Raw genomic sequence first — 25686 nt, forward strand, 5'->3', positions numbered from 1 at the left:
CTAGTTCACACAGCGGTCTCATTTTAAACCGTCTAAAGAAGATAAGGAAACTACAAGCAAGCAAAAGCCAGCCAGCCAGTCCCCGTTTCAAAGTTGAGACAGAAAGGTGTAACTTTTTCCTCCCCTTAAGTTTGTACTTTTCTTTTTTTATTGCCCAGTCAAGGTGAGCTCGAGTCCTCCCTTCCTCAAAATATAAAAAGTGGACTGCGTGAAAACAGAACTGACACGCGCTTTTTTCTTTATTATTTAATCAGCAGTTTTGGACGTACAGGCTATCATAGGCTGTTCCTGTTAGTTTGCACTTATCCAAAAGTGCAACAATGAGAAAAACCCCAACAAAACATAACAAAAAAGACACAAAAGAGCGACTTCAGCGCCGAAAGTCCCGCTTTTAAAGTTGAGAAAAACTTAGTGAAACTCCTTGGCTGCCCCTAAACAGGTAGTAGCCTTCACACAGTATCATTTACTGTAAATAGAGGAACTGCTATAAATGCAATCAATATTCAAAGCCCGAATTGCGGAAGTTCTGCTTTTGAAGTTTGGCTGTGAATGACTTGTTTTTTTTTCTTTTCTGTATATTGCATGGGTAAAAAGGTTAATTGGGGCCGAAGTGTCTGATCTTAGTCACAACTGAAACCTGCAAAGTGCATCACACCATCAGACCTTTTCTACTTATTAACAATTATTGTTTAACATTGTAAGGCTTCTTACCGATAATGTAGTTTCAGCTATTGGCAGGTCTGACACCACACACCACTAAACTATATTTACTATGGTAAATATGATGCAGTTCCTGCTCTCAGTGACTGCATGGGCTTTCTGACTTCCACTTACTGTCGAACAAACAATCTTTTTTAAAACACTGCGTGTGTTTGGTTAGTTGTGATCTCTACAAAACACCACTGTGATGTGAGATTTAATTTAACATGGTTTTGTAAAGGGTCACTGTTTGTTCTCTCGCGCATTTATAGATGTCTTTGCTGTGTGCTTGCCACTGTGTTTGTTATTGTTCTCAGGGATGATGAGGAGGACAGGAATAGATCACTGGCACTTTAAACCCGGAGTTCTCATATTCTCGCCGGATCTTTCTCCTTTGCTAATTATTGTGTTGTTTTCAGAGCAAATATGTCATATCCATGGCGACCAGGCAGGTTTATTGTCTCTCCCGTGCAATAGCACAAAAGTAATTAATTACCCCCCCCCCCCTTTTTTTCCCTCTCTCCCTCCTGTCTTTGGTTAAACAGATCATTCAAGGAAAGCCATCTTCTATATTAAAAATGCCACTGATAGTACAACACAAGGTAAACATGAAAACTTTTTTTTTTTCCCCAGGTTTTTTTATCCTTTGATTTTGTGTGTGTGTGTGTGTGTCCCACAGATCGCTAGTAGATGAAATAATTTCATCATGTGAAGAGATGCATTATGCACACAGTGTGTGCTTTTGAGGTATTTTCCATAATACCCTCATGATGCAGCAGCTGTGCAGCCTAACTGTTGCAGATGTATTCATGCATGCAGAGCAAGCACACACTTGGCACTTAAACAAGGCAAGCTTAAAAAACACATGCTTAGACATGAAATTACATAGCGTTTTGCGTGTTTTGAGTACCAGTCATTAGCCGGTCTATATGTGAGTTCGCTTTACTGATGCCTCCTGTTTTATGAGCATACCAAAAATAAAAACCAACAGCAGGTGACACTACAGAGTACAGCAGTTCGCCTCGGTCCATCGCAGGGCTACTGTAAAATAGCTTTTGTACATTCTGTGCAAAGAAGAGCTGCAAAGTGATCAGCCGAAGCTGTTTCCAACTCTTCCGCCCTGTGTGCTCCCTCGGTGCCGCTCTCAAATGTAACGGCATGTGCCTGCTGTCCAGAGGTCCATCTTTAGCTGGACACCAGCCAGCCTTCACTGTCAGGCCAGTGGCGCAGGTTCTCATCTCTCTTCGGCATTGAAGAGACACTGCAATATCCATATGTCAAACATACTGCCCTTCCTTCCCTGCTTCTCTTTCGCTCGCTCTCCTCTCTGCCAGAGAGGTAGGCAGAGATGATAGCTGAGATGATAACTGTCCATTTGTGCGGTTTTAATTGCAAATTCGCTTTGTGTGCTTAGTTCAGTATTTATGGATGCGGTGGGCCTTTCGTTTCGGGTTCTCTGTCTCTAAAATGGACTTGAAATGTTGCCTGTAGTGCTGAACCCTTGGTTCACTAAAATGGTTGAGAATCTCATTAGTTAATCAGTGTGCGATGCCTCCAAGATTCTTATTGCTTGCAGCTCTATCAGTCAGTGAAATGCCTCATGTCTCATAAGTACCCATCTGCATCTGTCAAGGGGTGTGTAAAATTAAACCCATGTGTATTCCTCTTCTGTATGACCTTGGCTGTGGACCTCGGGTCTTTGATGTCAAATAAGCATCTGTAATCCCAGGCTGCATTCGACAGGCTTCAGGAGCTATTACTTTTGTTTCCCCGGCACCTAAGCTTTATCAATTGCCCACAGTGTAATGATTTTTGTATACATATTCACACTACCACAACCGTAGTTTTTTCCTTGTAAAAATATACTGCCTTCAACACGTACTCTTACACCGGCACAAATAGCACACATGTTTTTTTAATCATCATTATTGTTTTTATTTTAGTGCTGAGGAAATGTCCTTTGTGCATGCTTGATCAGCCAGTAGAGAAATCCAATATAATGGAGGTTCAAGGTGAATTGCATCCCGTGCATCTCCCCCCACCCCCCCTCCACTCGACTGAAGGAATATTCTAAAGCAAAATAAACAAATCACGCAGACAACAGTAATATAGGGTTGATTTTGAAGGCATGAAATAAGTATCGATTAAATCCTGCAGTTCATAGATGAAAATGGCCTTTTTGGTAATTTGTCCTGGCTCCTTTCAATACGATGGAGAAAGAGGGAGAGAGGCATGGACTGGGGAAAAGAGAGAGAGACTGCATAAAGGGTGGAGAGCGGGAGCAGAAAGAAGAACAAGACGAGTGAACAGTGAGGAAGAGAAAGACAGAGAGAAAAAGAGCCTTCACAGAGTTGAGAAAGGGACAAGCTGCCCCTTTCCGAGCTCATTATCATTCTTAATAAGTCTTAAGGAAAGAAGGAGCATTGAGTGTAAATGCACGGTAATCCTTACACTGGCCAAGGTTAGTAGGGACGTCAGCACATGCGCACCGTTCCCAGCTGGCCACTTTGGGACAGGGAGGGGACCAGAGGAGCACAGTTAAGGATAGATGTTCAAGGAGAAAGTGAGGACGTTTAGACAGTGCATAAAGGTTAGGGCCTTTCCCCCAGCCTGTAGCTTTCCAGTAACTGCACCACCTGGCAATTAATGAGTAAACAGCTCTGCATCAGACTTAAAACAGCAGTGTTTGGGCGCTAAGACTGGGCGTAGGCTGGAATTATTCCCAAAAAGAACAGTTAAAAGGTGACAACTAAAGTTTCATTAAAAATTCAAGTGGAATACCTTCTGCTTTGGGGTTCACGTCTATATTTGATCTCAGTGTAACTGTTGATTGCACTGCCTGCCTAATTCACTGTTCTTTGGGTGTGGTCCAGAAACAGGCATTATGATGAATTAGATGAACTGGTGACCAATTAACTCATTTAACAAATTGCCAGCCACTTGTAGGGGTTGTTCAACCACACTGCTTTAATGGAAATCCAATGCAGTATTTATTTATATACTGTACCAAGTTTACAGTCCAGTGTTCTGTCACCCTATACATTATACAGTGTTAGTAATATTAAAGTATTCCTTTTCATTAATCAAATCAGTTGTGAGACATGTCTGGCACATTAATCTTAGTCCACATTAGGCCACACAAGAAGGTGATTTTTATACTCGGATTAATTAGCACAGAGAGTGTTTTCCTTACTGTTGCATTAGCAAAAAATGTGGCAAACGCCATTACCAGAATGTAATGACATTGACAAATTGAATGAAGGACATTAAAACGTCTGAAAAGACTTTCTAATTCACCACTGCATCTAATAAGATTAAAAAAAGCTCAACCAGTATGAACAAATGTCACTGATATATGCAGTACATTCAGTAGTTTTTGTGCAAACATTATCATCCAGCTCAAATTGAGCACCAAACTGCAATAACTCAATCAGGCCAGCCGAGAACTGTAGACACACCTGTGAGTCATGGCGCAGGGCAAAGTAGTGCATCTAAATCGAAGCCCTAGCGTTAGCTCTGAGCGCTTGGAAAGCAGAATAAAGGGGAAAAGCAGCAGCAAGAGCAGACAACAAATTGGTAATTAAATTAAGTACTCAACGGCACTCGCCTTTCTTCATTGCTTCACTCAACAACGTAACAACAGCCTTACTGCACATGTGTAAGTGACTCAGTCTAACTTAGTGGGTTTATTGTGGGAAGTGAGTCTCTCCTGCTTTGTGAGAGAAGGAGCTGCCGCTACAGAACAGTGAATCCCATGAGCCATGCAGTCTGTAGATAAGCTCATGCTGCACTATAGTAGTTACTGAAAGTCTTTCACTGAAGAGGAAGAGTTTTTGATGGGATATCAGTTCTCATTTTTAAATATGGTTATTGTCAGTACTGGTATATTGCGACAGCCCTGTCAGCTGCTTGTGATGTGACAGAATTGGTCACATCACAAGTGGAAACATATTTTATTTCCTCAGCTAAAGTAACTAATCGAGAATAGTGTTTGTAAGTGGTATTTAGGTGTCATAGGAATCTTCAGTAATTATTTTAAATTTGGATTCAGAATTGATCATCAATTCAAAAATTGTTCTTACTCAGTGCACGGTGTGCCACACCATGAGCTAATATTTTTATGACATAATTTATAAAAACTGCATTTATAAAAAATTTAAAATTATGATCGCTCAAACTTGAAAGCATGTTGTCTGCTCCTAAACCTGGCTAAGCAGATTTTAGTGCTTAAATCTGCCAGTGATTGAAAGTGATAGTAAAAATCGAGCGGAGAAAATGAAACAAATCAGCAACTGAAAAGCAGAACAAAGTGCAAAACACTTGCAGTGGTGTCTTTCAGAACACGCCTTCTTTGAAGAATGACTGCAAACACAATATCCTTTCTGGCCCTGACATGTGGCCCTACCTCTTTATTTTGTGCGGTATTTAGTATTTCATAATACTAAAACAAATTAAAAGTTAGCAAACCGTCATTAACAGCACAGCGAGACAAGGTTGTGTTCCTAGCAATTTTAAGCATGCTGAGGTAATTTCATTATTTAAAAGAACTCCCAAAATAATCTTGATTGGTGGTAAATTTTGACCTATTTTGAAACTGATTCAAATGTATTAGACAAAGATGTATAAAGTCCATTTAAATCCTTATAATGCAAATTTAACTCAAAAATAAGCAAGAGAGACTCAAGCAAAATAACTCAATTGAAACTGCTCTTTTAAAGATCTATAATGGTCTTTTAATAGCAGCTGTTGTAATAATTTGTGGGGGTTTGTGGGGTTCCGCAAGGATCAATCCTCGGCCCGTTATCATTTTCTTTCTACATTCTTCCGTTAGCTAGCATCATTCAGCCTTTTGATTACATTTCTTATCACCTTTATGCTGATGACATTAAGCTGTATATATCTTTAAGCCTCACCAACTGGATAGGCTGTCCACTCCAGTTGATTGTTTATCCTGGATTAGTGACTGGCTTTCCAACAATTACCTTGTTTTAAATTCCAGTAAGGCTGAGACCATGATTATAGCTCCTCCTGAACTACATCCAAAAATCAGTCAAGTGCTTGCTTCCTTCTGCTCATCTGAGAAGTCCAGTGCTCCTAATCTCAGTTGATATTTGAGTCTTCTCTGGGTTTTGAGTCAGATGTAAAATCTGTCTCACGTTCTTGCTTCTTTCATTTATGGAAATTTCTAAATTGCGAGCCATAGTCTCCCCATCTGAACTGAAGAAAATTATTACTGCATTTTTGTTGTTGCACCTAGATTACTGTAAATGCCCTGTTTATGGGCTTAGATAAATTGTCTCTTTCACGCCTTCAAGCTATACAAAATCCAGCAGCCAAACTATTAACACATTCTAGTAAGAGAGCTCACATTACTTGTTTTTTAAATTCGATACATGGCTTCCAGTAGGTTTTTAAATTTGTTTTAAAATCTTTCACTTCAGCTATCGTTAGCTCACTCTTCTGTTTAACCCGACCTTTTGTTGACATTCTTTTGTTATTACTGTTTTTATTGGCAATTTTTTCATCTGTTGTCTGTTAAACATCGTTTTGTACTGGTGTTTGCTGTGTTTTAACTTCCTATTATAGTTTATGCTGTTTCTGTTATAGTGTTTTGTGATTACTCCTAGTTTTTTATTTATTGCATTTTACAGCGCTTTGTGACTATATGTCTGTGAAAAGACACCTTTATTCGCTAAAGGTCTGTATTTCTAAAATGATTATTGAGGCTCTAAACTGCTACATGACCACCACCATCAGAACAAGCAGCTTTATGTGGGTGGTAGTTTGGGGAATAACTGTTGTTTGTAAATGCTGTTTTTTATGGTTGGATTCAGCAGTTTTCTTTTTGTGAATGTGACGTCACAGGTAAAAGAAAATACATTTTTTGGCATCTATTAATTCTTTTTAAAAGCACAAGATTACAATTGTGATTTTTTCCCCCTTATCTTTTCATATATCCAACAGTTTACGAACAACAAATGCCGTACTTAATCAGATTTCTCGCTGAAGCAGTTCACAAAGTGTTCAGCAACTTGAGACAAGAGTGAACATCAGCTATTTATGGAAATAAACTTCTAGATTAACATGCAAAATAAAGCGTCCTTTGTCTTTGTTTATTTTCTATGTATTTTTAACTTGAAGATGTCAAACTGTGTACGTTCTTTGAATGATTGTGGTTTAGTAAGAATGCAGCTGGATAAATAGTCACTTGTAACACGTTAAGAAGTGAGTAAACTTTTAATGAAAACTACACTAGGTTTACAAGAAACCGTTGATCAGTCACAAACCCTACAGTGCTGTTTCCACAGGCTGAAGGCAGAAAAGTCACCAGTAAGTGGGCAAATTTCACTGGCTGACTGGCCACATTGCCTCCCTGTGCATGTGTGGCTGCACTGAGTGGGGATTTTTGTCCTCACAGCCAACATAGAGCACTGTTTATTTGCAGTTTATACATAACAGTTCAATAAACTGCACTTTTCATGAATAATTGCAAGAGTTATTTGGGCACGGTCAAGTTAAGATAACAAACATTATTCATGATTGTATCATTGCGTCGGCTGGTTTATGTGGAACTGGGATTCTCGGTCTGTGTCTGTGGCCAGCTTTTCTGCGTCACATTTAAGCAGGTCTGTTAAAACCTGGGCCCTATTTTCCCATTTCCAATTGGAAAGAAACTGGTCAGAAACTGAGTGTGAATGGTTTTATCAGAAGTTGTGAAACTTTGTTATCCAGTCTCATGTGGCAGTTCCATCTGGGTCATACGATGGCTAGGCCTAGCTGACATTAGGCAAAGCATAGAGTGCCAGTCTATTACAGACACAACAATAAGCATTGGTGCCCACATTCACAACTATTTTCAATTTAAGGTCACCACTGAACCCTACATTCATGTCTTTGAAAACAGGGACCGGAAGAGCATAAAACTTAAAGAACGTCCTTAGCTAAGCAACAGGTCCGAACCCCGAATATCCTTGTCATGAGTCACTGGTGTTAACCACAAGTGTTTGTGCCAACATTGTGCAAAAGATCCCTATAGAAACTAGCATTATTTTGCTTAAGGGGAAGTCCCACTGCAAAATGAGAGTTTGAGAGAGCCGTTTAGAAAATCTGAGTATTACACAGTTGGAGTATGGAGCGTATAGATTACAGTTATAGTTTTCTCTATAACTGTAGTACAAAGAAAACAAATCCTAACAGAGTGCAGAAGTTGTCGTCAGTTGTGTTACAAGAGCATGAAAACACGGCTGCCTGTACACAGCGTCTTGGTGACAATAATATTTCAGTTACCATTTTAGCCAGGATGTCTGCTGGCTGTGAAATCAAAGAAATCCGTTGCTTGATTTTTATGAGAAACTGCAGACAGAGAGATAATACTGTTTCTGTCTAAAGTTATCTTCTTGACTTAGCATCAGTACATGTAAAAGCATGGCGGGAGAATGTCAAAAACAATCTTAGAATATCTATTTGACCCTGTCAGTGGTGAAAACAAGCACTTTTATCTTGTCACAGACTGCTGCAGTTGAGGATTACATCGGAGACATTGCGTTCTTGCATCACGTTGGACCAATTCTGATCATTTTTGTGCCATTAATTATTTGAAAAATGAAGCTCCTATTTAAAAATAATGACATTTTTCTCTAAGATTGTTGGCAACATAAGGTGCTCCTTATGTTCCCTGTGTATTTAAATCTTGATGATAATTCCGCAGATTTTCACGGGAATGTGTTGGCTTTAATTGTCCAAGTAGGGGGAATAAGTGAAACAAGCACATGAAATTGGAGCTGATGGTGTAGAATGGGTGTAACCTTTTGTCCTCTTTTGTCTTGCACAGTGTAATGCCATCTCTGTGCCTTTCTGTCATGTAAAAATGATTTACAAAGAGACAGATGTTCTCAGACCTTTGCTCATGAACCTACACGTTTAGTTCTATTTTTTGCCCTTTTAAAGGTTAGGCAGTGAAACGCGCTCCCTGCAACATGTCGGCCTCTTTTGATTGCTTTGATGTTGTTTGCTCTGCTCCACAGTGTGCTGAGTTAAAATGCTCCCCTTATAGTGGACTAAAGTCTGGAGTAAAAAAACAAAACAAAAAAACCCATTACGTTACATAGAGAAAAAGCTTGTAGGAACATGTTTTCTTTACCATTCTCCCAGTGCGTTTGGATTTTAGTTTGCAAGGTTGGCAAACTCCTCCTTTACTGCCCCCTTCCCAAGCGCCAACCCTTCGACACCCTCAAGGAAGCCTTGGGAGGCAGAGAGCCATTGCCATGGTGATGTGAACACAGATCCCCAACACACCGGTCCATTGTGACCGGCATGCGTTAAGGTGAGAGAGAACAAAATGTCACAGCAACAGGTTTTTTTGTATGTTTTTGTTTTTGCCTCAATTCCCAGTGGAAATGCACTCAGATCCATGTAACCCGTCACACTGGATGGACTGCTGCAGGGACTGTGGGAGTTAGGCAAACAGGCTGATTGGGGAAATGAATGGATTGGTATCAAAGTAGACTATAATAAGTGCATTTGTTTGTTTTCCTTCCTTCTGTAATGTTTAGCATCAGGGTAAAAACGCAAAAGCAGAGCCAGGGAGGAAGTTTCATTGTTTTTATCTGAATAAATGTGTTTGCAAATTCTCCAAATGGGCACAACCTGAAGGGAAAACTGCAGGGTTTTTAATTATATAACAATAATTTATAATAAAAACATGCAATTGAAAAGCAGAATTTTGTTTAATTAGTTTCAGTGCTGAAAAAGTTGTTTCATACCGAGGTATTTCAATTTACCTCAAATTTTATTCAGTTTAGTAGTATTTTGCAAAATAAAACTGAATAAATTAACCTTGGGAAAAAAAGCCATCCCCCTCTCTCTGACTTCTATACACACACTTTTCGCTGTGAACAAACTGAAGTCCTGCTGGGGCCTTCCCAATAAAGTAAATGGTTAAATTGCATGGGATCTTTTCCTTGGATTGAAGTGCACAGTTTTCCTGTCAGATTTGTGGTAAATATAAAAAGCAGTAAATATCAGTCTCTAGAAGACCCTTGGGATCCCAGGGTCTAACTTCCTCCACGCTTCACTGTACTTCTGCCATAATGGCAATTCTGATCACCTCATAATGCCCTTTGAGCCATCATTTTACTTTGACCTTCGACCTGTCTTGAGGCAGGCTATTGGTTGCCGGCCTCAGGGAAGGAACGGTCATATAGATGATGTGTCACTGAAAATGCGGAGCAGATTTTGCCCTCAACCCTGAAGAAGATGTGGGCTGTGTACTATGACAGGTCCAGGGTTGCCCTCAGTCCCAGAGGTTGGGAGGGTGGGGTCAGGCTGAGCCAGAGGACACAAAGGTGACTTCAAACACACAACCCTAGCGTCTGGTATAATGTCTGGGCCTGCTGCCCTCTGCTAAGGGTAATACCACCCCATGGCTCCTGTGGCATCAAATGCTAAAGTTATTGTCTTCTCTCAGAATATCCACATATGCATTATATACATACAGTAGAGCTGTTTTGTTTTGGAGTCAGGGCCAGTATGCAGTGCATACCACAGCTCCCCCGATAACCTGTTTTATTATGCAAGAACCTGAAGTCTCATTAATATTTGTTGATATGTAGCTATAGCAGTCAGGTCTTTTCATGCCAAGTCTGTAAGAGTCTGTCATCTCTGTTCCCCGAGCAGATGCAAAGGTGCAGGTCCTGAGAGATTCTTTTATGTTTGGAGACCTCTCCTTGCTCCTTTGACTGCGACCTCAACCACAGCACAGCTCTGTCTCAATCAGCTCTCTGCTGTAATCCCACTTCAGAATTCCTCTTGGCTAAGGGAGTAAATAAATTTTTCAGCATTTATTAGAATACAGCTTGCCAGAAGGGACTCCTCTCTCCTCTCCTATTGCTGCTCCAGTAATTAGCAAATTGATTAGGAGAACTTCAACACACCTCCTTGGCTCTTATCTCCCCATTCTAGGACAATATTGCTGTGCCATGGGACAGCGTAAATATTTTAAGGGAAACCCTCAGTGATTCTCATTAAATGGCTGTGGGGCAGAGCAGCTGTCTCCTGCTGAAGGTCCCAGCCAATTTTCTAAACTATGATTAAAGAAAAGTTTTGGATTATTTAAACATGCTGTGTCCTGTGGGTTTTTGTTTTTTTTCCCAGTCCCACTGAAGACCTCCGATTCCCCCACCCGTCTGTGCCAGGACTCCTCCTCTCCCTTTGGATCTATTAGTTTGAAATCGTTTGGGTGATGACTCTTTGAAAGCGGTGGTCATTCTGGGATGCCGTGTTCAAATGCAATGTAACAAAGACCTCTCTTTTATGCACAAATGCTAATTAAAATTTTTACCCCCCATCCCCGAGCTGCAGAGGGAAAGACTTGGTAGCAATTTGGCAGATAATCAAATTGCATTTTAAATGGAGCCGTTTAAAGATGACTAGGGTCTGCTCACAGGAAGACACAGTGGCGCAAATTGAGCTCGAATAAGCTGCCATGTGCACCGAGGAACAATACAAGGAAATTCATGCAACAATACCATAATGCATTTATGTTGTTAGACAACATGCAATGTTTCATTTATGTTTTCTTTAATTAGTTAGATTTGTTTTCTTAGGCAGGAATTCTGTCTTTCTTGTAATTATTGTTATTTCCCTCTTGTTCACTGACATTTTTACATAATGTGTACTTGCAATATGACCAATTGCTGCAAAAATGCTAATAAGACATGATTTGTTAATGGATGTTGTACCTAGGAAAAAAAATGTTCTTAATTTTAGATTTTCAGCCTGACAGAAATGGCAAACTGGGTGGAAAATGCTGTCAACACCTATGTTTGTCTAGAAAATATGCGCTTAGAAGCTGTCCCCCCACATTTGGTATACATCATTAAGTTCTTCGTGGCCAATCAAACTGTCTGTTCTCACAGCATTCCAGTACATATTAGTGACATCTCGTTAGCAGAAAACAGAAAACTGACACAAAAAATTTGGGAAACAGGCCTGAATTGTTTATCTCTCAGAATAAGTTAAAAGTGTGATTCTCATGAAACGATAGAATCAGATCAAACACGCGGCTCCCAAAACCTCGCTCATCCTCGCCTTTTGTGTGCCTGAAAAACTGAAGGCACCAAATGATCTGCTTAGTTTTCAACACTACTCTTTCAGAGGCCATCTTTCCTGTAAAGTTAACCATTCATCACAAGACCAATACAGCCATCACAGTGCTTCATATCCATAAAACCCCATTATGGACAGCACAACAAGTGATGCTTGACTTGTAAGTTTAAAGGGTTCTTAATTGGCTGTGATTTGCTGGCTGTACAGCAGTGACTGGAAGTGGCATAATGATCCTCTGTGGATGATACATTACTTTTCTGCCAAATTAATGCACCTTAACGCGGGATGTATTCATACTCCTCTCTGTAAGTATTTAAGCCTTCATCTGGGCATCATAACAAACGGACATAACAATGGCTTTGACCTACACGCTGCAGGTTGCAAATGAGTACATGAAATGTTGACCTCTGCCACTTTCTCTAAAGTAAGTCCCTTGAGTTGTTTTACAGTGATTCTCCAATGAATTCCATGTTTTCGCTTTAGACTTGTGGTTGAAGGCCATGAAATACCAAAGCAGCTCATCTGTAAAGTTTTTTTATTCAGTATTACAGCTTATTTTCAGCATTGTGGACCACTCCCAAAAAGCCCAGGGGAACCCAGAGTGCAACACAGAAAAATGACTCCCCAGCTCCCAATGAAGGACCAAAGCTAAATACCATAAGTACTTTCGGCTGTTCTCAAAAAGCAGTTCAACTTAGATAGATAGATAAGCATTTAGCAAACCACAAGTTAACCATTAACTTTGACTCTAACTTAAATCTTAGCTGTGGGTCTAAAGATCCCAAACAAGCCACCATCTGTTATCTGGTGACAAGTAAGGAGTCCACGTAAGAAAGTTTCTTAAATACAAAACAATTCATTAGACATATCCTAACCAAGAAAGAAACATCAGCTACATGCACACATATAATATTCTGACTGAAATCATTCTGATTAAAGACTTTGATGCAGCTGTTAACATTGCAGATGTGCAAAGGTAATAGGTATGCATGCATTTGTCCACATTTGCATCGACTGCATCTCTTTAGTTTGATGAGCTGCCTGCAGATGGATGTCTTTAATGTTGCCTTTAATAGAAGCTTAATACAAAGTTTCTCTAATATAAACTTAAGAGTTTTTACTAGAGAAACACTCGAATTCAACTCAGAGGTTGTCATGTGTGTTTTTGGGGGGAAGTGGAGTTCATACATGCCCGTGGGTTTAAGATGGAGGGGATGCACCGAATGATTTCAGAGCAGAAGGCATGTGCATGAAAAACGCAGCCAGAAAATCCGGTTAAGTAGATTATGTGGTTCACTTTTTTTTTATGCTTTTACAAATGTTTTAACCACTCAAATGCAACCAGTCTGAATTTCATTTTAGGCCTGATTATTGTGATCATACATGGAGCTTTGTTTTAATTTTTTTTTTAAATTTATGCTTTGTTTTTTTTCCTTTTGAAGATTTCCCAAAATCCACTTTGTTTTTGTAAACATGCCTGTTTTTGTGCTTAAAAAAAATTAAAAGCACACAAGACTTGTATTGTTTTGTAAATGCCATAGAACTCCGATTGGAGCCACACAATCCCTCTATTCTGATGTTGATTGACAAACATTGTTGCAAACTTAATGGCACAAGAGGGATTTAATTGATCAAGTGAATGACTGATCATAAAACTGCAGTCAATATTTGGCTGCAGCCTTATTTCCCTCTGAACAACAGTGTACCAGGATGTCTGAGATGTATGGTTAGACACACAGTGATGGCAAAACACATATTTACACTTCTTCTCTCACTGAGCGTGATGATGTTGCTCCTGTTTGCCATACAGTAAATAATATCCCACGCTGTTAAAATGAGCAGCCTTAGTGTATTTATTCAGTTGGAGCAAAGGGTATTGGTTAAAGCTGACCAACTTTTGAGTAGTTGGGATGGAAATCTCTCTCTAATTACTGTACTGTGTGGATCCTCCGGTCCCCGTCCCTCGGATGGTATTAAAAAGTCTCTTTTATTTATAGAAGTAAAATTTTAGCTTCAGAGACAATAGGTTCTGTTTTACGGTACAGCAGACTTTATCTTTTTAATAAAAATTCCTGACTTGGTGAAAGTTTAATTAATAAGGGACTTAAAGCTAAGGGAATGAGCAAGGGAGTTGGGTCTTTAAGGGGCTACTTATTTTTCCATCTGGGCTATCCTCCAAAAAAACTGTCAATTAGTGCGTTAAGCTGAAGAGACAAAAAACGTCATTAGTTCTTGCAAAAAGAATAATGGGTTTTAAATGTTTTGCTTCAGGGGCAGGCCAAAAGCACAGTGAGCCTTATGTATTTTCATTTACTTCCTGCAATTATCAAGGTTTGAAGGAGGGATTTATTGTTCTAAGGTACATTACTGAGGAAGCAGACACAGTTTGTTGCTTTCCTCACTAAGTGTGTGCCTTAATTGCCTGAAATAAGACAAAATTCATTTTTTTCCATTTATAATTTTCCCTGCTGAATTGCTGTGCTAAATAGTATTGTCAGTGAGGAAAGCTGGATGTCGCTGTAAAAATGTGAGAGATGGATTATTTGATAATCCACTGAGTTGGTTAAGAGAATAGGCACTTCCAAACCTTCGTGTGGCATTAAGCCAGCCATGCTGTAGTACAGGGGCAGGCTCTTATTTGGCCTAAAATAGTCCAATCAGTTTTTGTTTTTTCAATTTGGCTCCTGTGAATAAATTCATAAACAAATGAATCAAACTCAACAACAGGTGAAGTTTAATACTTACACCCAAACAAAGTTGGGTTGATTATTTTGAGGCTGCTTCCTTTTGTTCATTCGCATCATTTATATCGTCTTTTGATTTAGCTTAAAGTTAAAAGACTGTTTCAAGACAGTGTTTCAGAGTGTGTTCATTATTTTATTATTCCTTTTTTCATCTTCAAATTCTACTTTCATCCAGTAAGGTCACCTGGAATCCAGCCGGGTCCTTTTTGTAATGAACTTTCTGCCTTGCAGATGGCCATTAGAAGAGTTTTTTATTTTTTATATGTAGGTAGGAAGTGTGACATTGGCGCTTAAATGAGGCTTACATAACTGGTCAAAGAGCAGAGGGGTTGAGGCACTGAGCCCAAAATATGTCATTGACTTGTGCCACACACAACAGGAGATGGCTTTTGCATCACAGTGTGAGTGCTAGTAAATGATTGGTTACAGGAGATCCTCCAGTAAATTAATTGTTTCCACTTCATGGTTAAGTATGTGCTACTCTTCCAAATCGAGTGCTGGTACTTGGTTATTACACTTTAATAGCTCGCTTGCCAAACTAACGATATATTACTCCATGTGCTGGCTCAGATCAGAGAAGATGAATTGGCTATTAATTAGAGTTGCACTGAGAGGGCACAGGGGAGAGACTACTCATAGCCTTGCAATCAGTGTCAACGGGGGCCCTTTTCTGACTGGGACAGCCGGGGCAGGCCCAGGTCACTGAGTCTTATGGTGAAACCCGTTGAATCTGGCGGAAGAAGCGGCATCAAAGATGGCCATCGTGCTGTCTGCTTAAACAAAAACAAGAGAGCGCGAGCAGCTGAGCAGCTGCAATTTCATCTGATCACTTTTAGTTAGGAGTGTGGATGGAATTGCAGAGATACGTGGGAGGTAGTTTGGCTCTGTGAGGTTCCTTAACAAAAGGCTCACGTCCGAAGGACTTTGAATTAGAAAGTTATGGAGGAAATATTTGACGGGCTGAGATGATTTGTGGGGAATATTATTGTTTGGCTCACTTTTCTTGTGCAGCCTTTGAATTAGCCCTTTTATCACAATTAATTAAGCTTGCCTATAGGAGATGTTCCATCTTGAGCTCATCCACACAGGATAAATAAGTCAAAGCAGTAGGATATATGTCCTTTTATTGGCTGACTTGATCTCCGAGGCATCTGTAGTGGGGGGGAAGCTGTCTCTGTGGTGCGACTTTGTGGAAGAGTCTTTGCCATCATTCACTTTGAATGCTTCTTTTATGACTAGTTTTTTTAAAAACCTCTTTTTTTAATGCAAGGTATCAGGAGTTATGGCCTGTCCATGCAAATTAGGAAATTTTGACAGTTTGTTATTCATGACGTCGCCTTTTTAAACACTTAAAGCTAATAAATTTCACTGTGACAGGCTGCTCCAAAATTGCCACTAAATATTATTAAATATTTTAACAAGTTCCTTGTAAATATGCCTTAAATGTTTGAACGATGGGCAGGAAGAAAAATGGCTTTGCATCAACTTATTAGAGGCTATAAAAGTGGCAGTGATTTATCATGGATGTGGAACAACTCAGGCCATCTTTTTTTCTTTCCTTTTTTTTTTGTTTTGCTTGTTCTGTTGGCTTGCTTTGTTCTGGTGTGCACGTTAAAGAGAGTAACATCGTATTAAAAGCCTGCACTTTTCACGAGTCATGAAAATGTTAGAAGCAGAAACTGTTACGGCGTAGTCCTTGAAAGACAGAATGATGTATGGCAACAGCATTTTAAAGTTTTTAAAGCTTTTTATAGCCATTAGCAGTTCTACGTTTTGTGATGTGGCTGGCTCTAACAGTGTGTTTATGGAGAAATCTATCCGACGTGTTATTTCACCCACTCAGGCTTTCTAATTATTTTCTTTGATTATTCGTGTCACTGTTCAAAGAGACTAAATGTTGGCAACAGCGAAATGCTGCATCTCTGCCAGCTAACATACCTGTCACACTTTTAAAAGAAAGAAACTAAATTCTCTCTGTTGTCTGTTTTCCAGCTTGTAGACGAACTGTATAGTAGTAATTTTCTCTGGTATTATGTGCCAGAATGGATTTGACTCTCTTTAATTATCTTTAACCTTTTAATTACAAATTCAAGCGACAAAGTTCGGTTGAATGGTTTAAAACGGGTTGAGATGTGAGGCAGTCTCGTGGTTTGTGGTGCACCTTTCTGTTGGTTAGGGTTCAAGCTTTTGGGGGCAAATCAGGGTCATTTCGAGTAACAGGTTACAGAGGATTTGTTATTTACACTGAATATATGCAGCGGCCAGCTTTTTTCTTCATTGTTTCGCGACTTAAAGCAGATTCTTTATGTTTTGAATTTCAGTTATGATCGAGTTCAACGTTATGTTATTTATTAACTCTTCAGAAATGATTCCAGCCAGGGATCACAAAGGAAGAGAAGAACAATTTAAATCATCACTTGGCACTAAATTATAACACACATAAACATTTAGTGAAAACACTTCTATATTAAAAAGGGCTGACTGTGCAGTTATAGTGCTTCAGCATCATTGTTACTGGGATAAAAGAGCTACCAAAAAAAAAAAGCCTAGTTTACATTTCTATATGTGAACATCTGCTTCCGTAAGTCTTTCAGAGTATGGCTGTTTGGTTGTGATTTGCCTTATTTTGGAACTGAAGCACCAAAGCTGTGCACAAACTTTCGAGCCGTGTGTTATGGCTTATTGACGCTGCAACAGTTTAATTGCAGATGTGAGGTAAAAAGCCGTCGCTGTAGCTTCATAGACACGCTGAGGTTTCATTGGTTGTGTGCGCTTATGTTCATGATCTGATGTTCTCTTGCTGCCTTTGTTTTTTCTCGTGCTCCTTTTGGGATAATTAGGCATGAAGAAGGCAATCACGGGTCATATAATCTACACACCACTTACTGTTCTGGTTAGGAGCCACCGCAGTATTCTACAAATCTCGGTGCTGTCTGCGCACATCACTCTCGCCCGTTAGTACGACGTGACGGCTGCCATGTCAGCAACATGGCACATCTCTGTTCTCTCTCTCGCTTGAACCCTCTGTGAGTTTTCCCTTGGGTTGGCAGAAAACGAGTGCCCCCCTCCTCCATGTCTGAGTGGCTATAACCTTGCCACCAGCTTGTGTTTGCGTGTTTTTGTTTTTTCTTTCCAACTCTAAAGACTTGAACAATGATGACTCAAGCCATGCAGAGTACACCACAGGGAGAATTCAGTGGGAATAAAAATAACAAGTGGATTTTTGACTGCGGTAAGATGTGAGCATGCTGGCACTGGGCTAAAAGCCTGAGCAGATTTTGCCCCCCCCCCGACGTCGCACACACCACACACACACACCCAGTTCATTAGATTAGGCTGTCTTGTGTTCAGGAAGTGCTGAAAGGCACTGCAGATTGTATCTCCACAAAATGCTGTCCTTACGTCCAGAGACAGTTGCCAGTCCCAGTCTTTGAAATTCCAAAGTAGTTCTCAATCCAGTTAACGTCCGATATTGCGGTCGTGTCTTTGCGCTCCCCCTGCTGCTGAGGTTTCTTATTTGAGGGTTAACTATGAGGATGCTGGTGTGTTGGTATTTCTGCGGTCGCTCATCTGCGCACCGCACATGAAGGTCTCTAAATTATTTACTTTCCTGACATCACCATATGGTGCTGTAACTTGTTTGTCTTGGAGCATAGAGGAGAAATGCAAGACATAGACAGATTTACTTCTTGCATGAATACATAGGAGACCCTCTTCAAACAATGCCTGTTTTTTGTTATTTCTTTTGCTGGGTGGGCTTTGTTGATGCAATTGTGTGCAACGCGCTACAAGAGTTCTCCTCTCATCTACTTGAGAGCAAAGCGATAATAAACATAATTGGGCCAAAATATGGAGATGTTTCAAAGAGAAGACCAGAGGCTGCCGACACTGGTCTGCAGCGGATGGGGCAACTGAGCAAGACGCTTGAAAGGCCTTGGAAAAATTGGGTCCTGATCTTCTTTGAAATGCCACAATTAATTGCTATGCGTTGTCCCCAATGCACGGATGATTAAATGTGCTCCTAAACTGCCCTGATTTGTGGGGGCACCTTGCCGATTTTATTTGCCACTGTTAACATTTTCATTCCTGCATTATGCATGGTGCTGTGGGGCAAGGAAGTGCTGCAAACAAATGGCCTGAGGGATCGGTGTAAACACATCGTGCCATAAGAGGGAGAAGACTAACAGTTCAGCACAGCCTCCCTCAGCCAGTCTTCACTGACAAACTAGACAGCCCCTCTGGCAGCTTTGCTGTACTCTAACAGATCAGTGTAAGTGCGACTGTGAATGTCGGTCAATTCAGATAGTTAAACTTGCCGACTGAAAATCAGCTAAAGAATATGTGAAAACTGTTCAAGCAGGGCTGAGATTTGATGCATGGGAACACGCTCTTCTGTATCTTTATTAATCGACAATGAATGCATGTCTGATAGAATATTTCTGTCTAACTAATTGAATATGATCCCTCCTCCTTCAGCCTATATAGGCTGAGGTCACTTTCACTAGTTAATTCTGACAGGCAAAGCAATGTGGTGCTGGTTGCTTTGTGTTAAGGGATTTTAATTCCTCATTGCAATAATCAGTGAGTGATGGAAGCCCTAGTGTTATATGAAGGCATGCCAAATGACATGTGCTCCCTTTTGAACATGAAACACTACAGAGCAGAAATATGAATTTTCACATTAGCTGCATATTAACTCACTGATTAGGATTTACTTGATCTGAGATCTTGGCTGTTAGAAGTGCAACGCTGCACACAAGGCCTGTCTGAGTTGTCAGCTGTCATGGCATTGGACCAGAGCCTTACACTTGGCAGATCTCCACCCTCTCACCTCCGGCTGACAATGCAAATACAGGCAAACGATGTGTAGCTGCTGGACAGCACCGTATACCCTCATCCAATTCCTTATGGATAAAAAAACTTTGAGTCAGACGCTGATCACTAAAATGATCCTTTTCGCTGTGACAGCCTGTTGTTTTGACACTGGACTCAGTTTTTATATCACGTCATAAACGAGTCCATACTCTAAAGTTCCTACAAGTGTAGGCAGCTTTTTTTTTACCTAGTCCCTTGTCATCAAAAAGTAACTAATGCACAAGTCAGTGGAAAGAGGGCAGATATTGTTTTTTATGGCGTGACCTTTGAGGCATTATTATTTTTTTGATGAATAACTGTTTACTCTGAAAGCGGGCATTAAACAAGTTTTTCTTAAGTTTTGCAGTCATTGTCCCTGACACAAATGGCAAAACAAAAACACCTCATCCTGTTCATGAAGCCTGTTGACAGTGGAAATAGAAAGTCTGTTTAAGTGGACTCGAGGGTAGTGTTAAATACACGGTAACCAGTTCATTAAGGTGCTTTTCGGAGCATGAAAAATGACCTTTTCCCTTGTAATCGTAGGCTGAGTTCATAGATAGTTGACTGGAACGAGAGCATACTGTATGTTGACAAGGATCACTGGAAACAATTAGCATTGCGTCTCACGAGCCAATCTGGAAGCGGCTCTGTTTTCACTTTATTCACACCTTTTGCTCCAACACCAGTCTGATTTCATTATGTGGAACAAAGGTTAGACAAATAACAAAATACATTACTATTATTTTTTTTAATCAAGTACACTGAAGTTCATTTAGTTCTGTTTGCTTTGCCCTCATATTCTTTCTAGAGGGTCACAGCCGGGTTGGGTAATTTCTTGAACCAATTAAAGATTTCTTTTCAAGTTTCTCTTCTGCAAAATATTTATTTGTCAAGTACTTTGTGGCATATAATTAACTGAGCAATATAATCAGCTGTCTCTTCTCATTCTGCTGACGGACTCCCGCTCCACCGTCTTGGACTGTAGCTGGCAGTGGTGAGCACAACAAAGACGACCATCTGATTCCTCATTCGTTGCTGGAGTGAATGAGGAATCTTGTGTTGAGTCTTGCCGCCTGTGACAGAACATTTGACACACTTGGCTGAGACATTTTGGATCCAGCAGAAGTTTCTCTTGCAAGTCAATGTAGAGCAAATGCTTATTCTTTGTTTTAGGGTATGCTAACCCACCTGCTGGGAGGTTACTATGCTAATATGGTTTATATCTTTGATGAGGTTTGACACACACACACACACACACACACAAAAGCTACAGTGTAAAAAAACTAATCACTAAAACATTAAAGCAAATGGCTAAAAAAACTAAAAAACTAAATGCATATTATAGTCTCTTTAGATATTTTCGTTTCTTGCAGTTCTAGATTGCAATCATCATCAGAATTTCCCTTCTCTATAGTGTTTTGATAAAGCAAATGTGGTTAAAAGACAGCAAATATTTAAGGTATCTGCAAATGTGATGCACATCTGTCAAACAGCCCAAGGGTGAAAACCAGCACATAAGAAGGCAACAAATGCTGATCCGGGACTTCTCTGCGGCAAAATAAAATATGGCTCAAGTTTTCATTAAGGTGCTATTGATTAGCTTTTCCTGGCAATGAATTATGGATGACATTAAATAAAAGGGAAAATATTTTTATGACTTTGCTTAGGCCATGCCAGATTCCCCCTTTGCCTCTTGTATGCTCGCCCTGACAGGCATTTTGTTTTCTCTCAAATTCTTGTGGCTTTTGTGAGACCTAGACCAAGTTAAAAAAAAAAAAAAAAAGCTATTTCACTTTGATTACCTTTTCCATTTTAGATATGTGTAAAATGATTAGGATTGCAGACTTCACAAAAGGGTCAAAAATTTGTCAAATTAAAAATGTTTTAAAATCTCAACTCCTAAAGGTCTAATCAGCTCTCTCTTTGTAAAAAAAAAACCTAATTTAAAATGTCAAAAAATAAGTAGAATTGCATAAAAACAATTCAAAGTTGCCACAGTTCCTTTACATGCTTAGTTGTTATTGAAAACAGTTATTTTTTATGGGAGTTTCTCTGCTGTTTCTGATTGATTCTTGTTTTCTTGTGTTCCAAGGATGCTAACTGTACCTTGAGATAGTCATTGCTACTATGAAGTCTTTGCATAATAATTCCTGTAAAATTATTTTCTTGATACGATATCTTGAACTACTAAGTCAGAGGTGACAGAATGATTATTATTGGGTCTGTAAAGAAAACAAAAGCAGAAATTATTAGAAAATCCTGTATGATTGAAAATCTTTATTTAGCTGTTACAGTGCACTTTCACAAATGTCCCTGCACTCCAGGCTGTGCTATAAGCTGCCTTAGGCCCGAATCCCACTAGGCATGGCTGCTTTGTGTCACACCAGCGTAATCCTTCCAGTTTATCCTAGTGCACGTACAGTGAAGGAGCAGCACCGGCACTTCTTTGCACTACTAAAACTCTGTGCTGATTTTTTTTTTGTTTGTTTTTTTGTTGGAGCTGCACAAAAGAGGTGAGGTGCTGGAAGTCAGATACAAAAAGAAGATGTAGTGAATTTTCAAAATAAAACATCCTGTGCAGATTCAATGCTACACTTCTAAATTAGTCTGAGCGTGCGTTAAAGTTGCACGAAGGCCGGCACAGAACTAGGGATTCATCAATTTGACATTTGTATTGGGTGATGGTCCAATCTTAATATAAAAAAGAAAGAAAAAAAAGAAGCTAGATTGGGTATCCTTGACAACGTGCTGATCGTTGAGCTGACCTTTTGAATTAAATTGATCTGTGTTTATTTTGTCGCGTGTCAGCAGCAGCTAGCCTGAGAGCAAACATGGCATGGCGAAAGCTAGCAGGTATTTTACCTTCGCTATGCCAGCTTCTTGCTTTTTTTTTTTTTTTTTTTTTAACTGTAATGAGACTAGTGGAAATGAATTAGATGATCAGCACCGGTACATTTTTGAGTTTTTCATTGTATTTATGGATCTTGGGCATGCTGTCAAATATTATATTGGTAGCAGATTGTTGGAGCCTTTCCCAACTGGATACATCCAGAGTAGATCACCAGTCTATCACAGGGCAAACACAGAGAGACAGACAACCACTCAGACTCACTCCCACAGCCAATTTAGAGTCACCGATTAACCTAGCATGCAGTGTTTGGACAGTGGGAGAAAGCTGGAGTACTCGGCTTCTCTCATGCAGACATCAGGAAGGCTTCTGGCTGACCGGTGGATTCAGACCCAGGAATTTCTGACTGTGAGGCAATGGTGCTAATTACACCACCACAGTAGATAGCAGCTGAATGTTTCTCTTCCTAAAAATTCTCTAAAATGATTTTTTAAAAATGTCTAAATCAAACCTGATATTGCTTTCACTGTATAGAATGATTCCTAGTTTTTTCCCATTCTGCTGATAGCTGAAATCAAAGTATGGAACTGGAAAAAAATAGGCTTGATGAATCCAAGGGCAAAACCAGAAAAAATGGAATTGCATCCCAAAAGTGGAACGTCACATGCAGTGTATTCCCGGGGTTAACAGCAGAACTGCTCATTTACAAATACACAAACCTCTTTTATTCTTGTAAGTCATCAATTGATGACGTCCTGCTGAGTTTTATTCCACATTTCTTTTTCTCTGGACGTCTTGTCTGTGCCATAGGTATTGCAAAGTTTTTTTTTTCAAGTAGCTGTCCACAAATCCTTCTGCTGAGGATATGAAGGTGTCATGGGAGTCATTTAAAATTGTAACTGCTCCCTTATTCACAAGGGGTCGCCACAAGGGGTAGCTCGACATGTTTGATTCGGCAGATTTATTATAAAAAAAAAGAAAGAAAAAAATGCCCTTCCTGACGCAACCCCAAAGGGAATTTTGTCTCCTCCCAGGAAAGGTTTCACTTGTTAGGTGAATGTGTAAACTACCACACTATGGAATATATTTATAAAAACAAAAGACACTTTTTCTCTGTTATAGCAACGGCAGCAGTCACATTCACAGAGCACGCACAATCTTGGTTTTAGTTTTGACCTGCTATGCATCACAGGAATGTACTGACTGTTGGTGGTGAAGACTTTTATTAGAAATAATTACATCTCCCTACAGTAAATAATAGTTGAACCTGTCTGCCCAGTTCTGTCTTCTTAAACTTCTTTCTGCATATAAATTGTCTGTTTTCTTAAATAGTAGTTAAGTTGCAGGGCCAGTTTTCTTAACTGGAACTTTCTTTTCTCTTTTGTCTCCTGATTAAGCGCAGTGTGTTGAATTCTAGCGTACGTGTTTTAGTATCTTGTACCTTTAGGGATAAATTTGTTCAGTTGATGTCTGCGTTATTTCTGTTATTTTGCATAGAAAATCTGCAAGTGAACGAAATGACCTTAATGATATAAAATCTGAAAGAGATATTCTTTCATAAGCAGTAGTGCTGCTCAGATATTTGTGCATCTGACCAACAGGTTTGCAAGAGTCGCAGCAGCTAGAGATCTCATATTTTAAATGGCAAGAAAAATGGTCTGTTTAGAGGTATGTCTGAGAATGAGCATTCCATTCACATTGTATGCTTGGTTTCAGTAGACACGGCAGACAAACAAAAAAATATGTTCCTGGTATTTGCGTCATTGAAAAAAAAAAAGTGAAAAAGTAACCGCACCTACAGGTTTTTACAATACGGGCTGTATGAGTTCTTAGTATTTTCTCTTCCCTGAATTATTATTGAATTCACAGAGAGATATGATTTACAAAAAGAATGTGAAAGGCATAACATTGTGTTCCTTTTGTGAACAAATGAGTTTCTCAGGGACAGAATCCTCATATAAACAGTGGACTGAGTGCAGTTTTAAGTCAGGTGAAAGGTGGTTCTTTATAGTTAGACTGATAGAATATATTTTGGGGGAGTTGTTTGATTCTCTACGGATCACAGGAAGTAAATAAGTTGTTTTTAAATAATTCATTTACTTAATTTTGACAAATTTACATATTCATTTACTATCTGATGAATCAGCAGTGAAGTCATTATATTATGGTTCTTCAGTTTGCTAAACAGTGTTAAAGTCAGTGATATGTAAAGCCTGTAAAACCTGCCTTATCAGGGAGCTTTGCAGTCACTGGCCACTTTATTAGGTACACCTAGTTATCCTTGGTCCAAGTGGGTACTAACAAGCCTTCAGAACTGCCTGAACTCTTCAGTGATGGAAACATTCGTCAGAGATTTTGGTCCATCTTGACATGATAGTGTCACACAATTGCTGCGGCTTCGTTGGCTTCAGCTCTATGATGCAAATCTCCTGTTTCACCACATCCCAAAGGATTGGGATCTGGTGAGTATAGAGGCCACTGGAGTACAATGAACTCATTGTCATGTTCAAGAAACCAGTTTGAGATTTATGTGCGTTATCCTTTTGGAGTCAGCCGTCAGACGATGGGCACGGAGTGGTAATATAAAGAGATTGACATTTTCAGCAACAATGCTCAGGTAGGCAGTTGGTAGTATTTTCCCAATATTCTGTTGTCTGATTTTGGTGAGCTTTTTCAAATTGTAGCTTTAGTTTTGTGTTCTTAGCTGGCAGGAGTGGTGCCCGGTGTGGTCTTCTGCTGCTGTATGCTCAGAGATGCTCTTCTGCATATCTTGGAAAGACCCTGCCTACATGCTTAAATGCTTTTGGTTATTGTCCAAATAGATATTTGCATAATGAACGCTTGAACAGATGAACTACTGTATCTACTGTGCAAGGCCCTTTATGATATTTATGATCATATTTATGAATTCAGTAGTTTTTAGTTTAAAACAAGTTTTTGAAAGACTTCAAAAGGATGTTTGTTTTCTTATTCTTATAAGTTGGTAAAAAAAAAAATGTTAAGCACTGTATTCCTACTGCCACAAAATATTTACCAAGAATAGGTTAAATAAAAATATATTTTTAGCTTACCTACTTACACATGTTGCTATTGTGATCATAGCATTTATATATATCTGTATCTCCTCCCTAACGGGAACGCCAAGCTGAAAGTACCTTTACATGAACATCGTCACACATACGGGAGTCATGCAAAATATTTTAAAATACGATTATAAATCCTAAATCTTTGGATTTTCCTATATAGTGTGTTGATTTCATCATCCCCCTGTGAATGCGACGTTACATTCTCTGCTTTTGTCTGTTTCACGTGTCACATTCAGTGTGCATTGCCCATACGTAACTTAATGGCCACCGAATTTGTATTCTCTAAGGAATTTTGTTTGTGTGACTAAATATGGAGTGAATTATTTGGAAAAGGGTAATTGGTCTA

The 25686-nt window shown here is 39.5% G+C and overlaps 1 long non-coding RNA gene across 1 annotated transcript in view; it reads left to right on the forward strand.

The window, feature by feature from the left end:
* The window catches only part of LOC120435295, a 57875-nt gene that overhangs the window by 538 nt on the left and 31651 nt on the right, over positions 1-25686 (forward strand). The window lies entirely within an intron of this gene.

The sequence above is a fragment of the Oreochromis aureus genome, linkage group 20 (assembly GCF_013358895.1).
Source record: "Oreochromis aureus strain Israel breed Guangdong linkage group 20, ZZ_aureus, whole genome shotgun sequence".
Classification (NCBI taxonomy): Eukaryota; Metazoa; Chordata; class Actinopteri; order Cichliformes; family Cichlidae; genus Oreochromis; species Oreochromis aureus.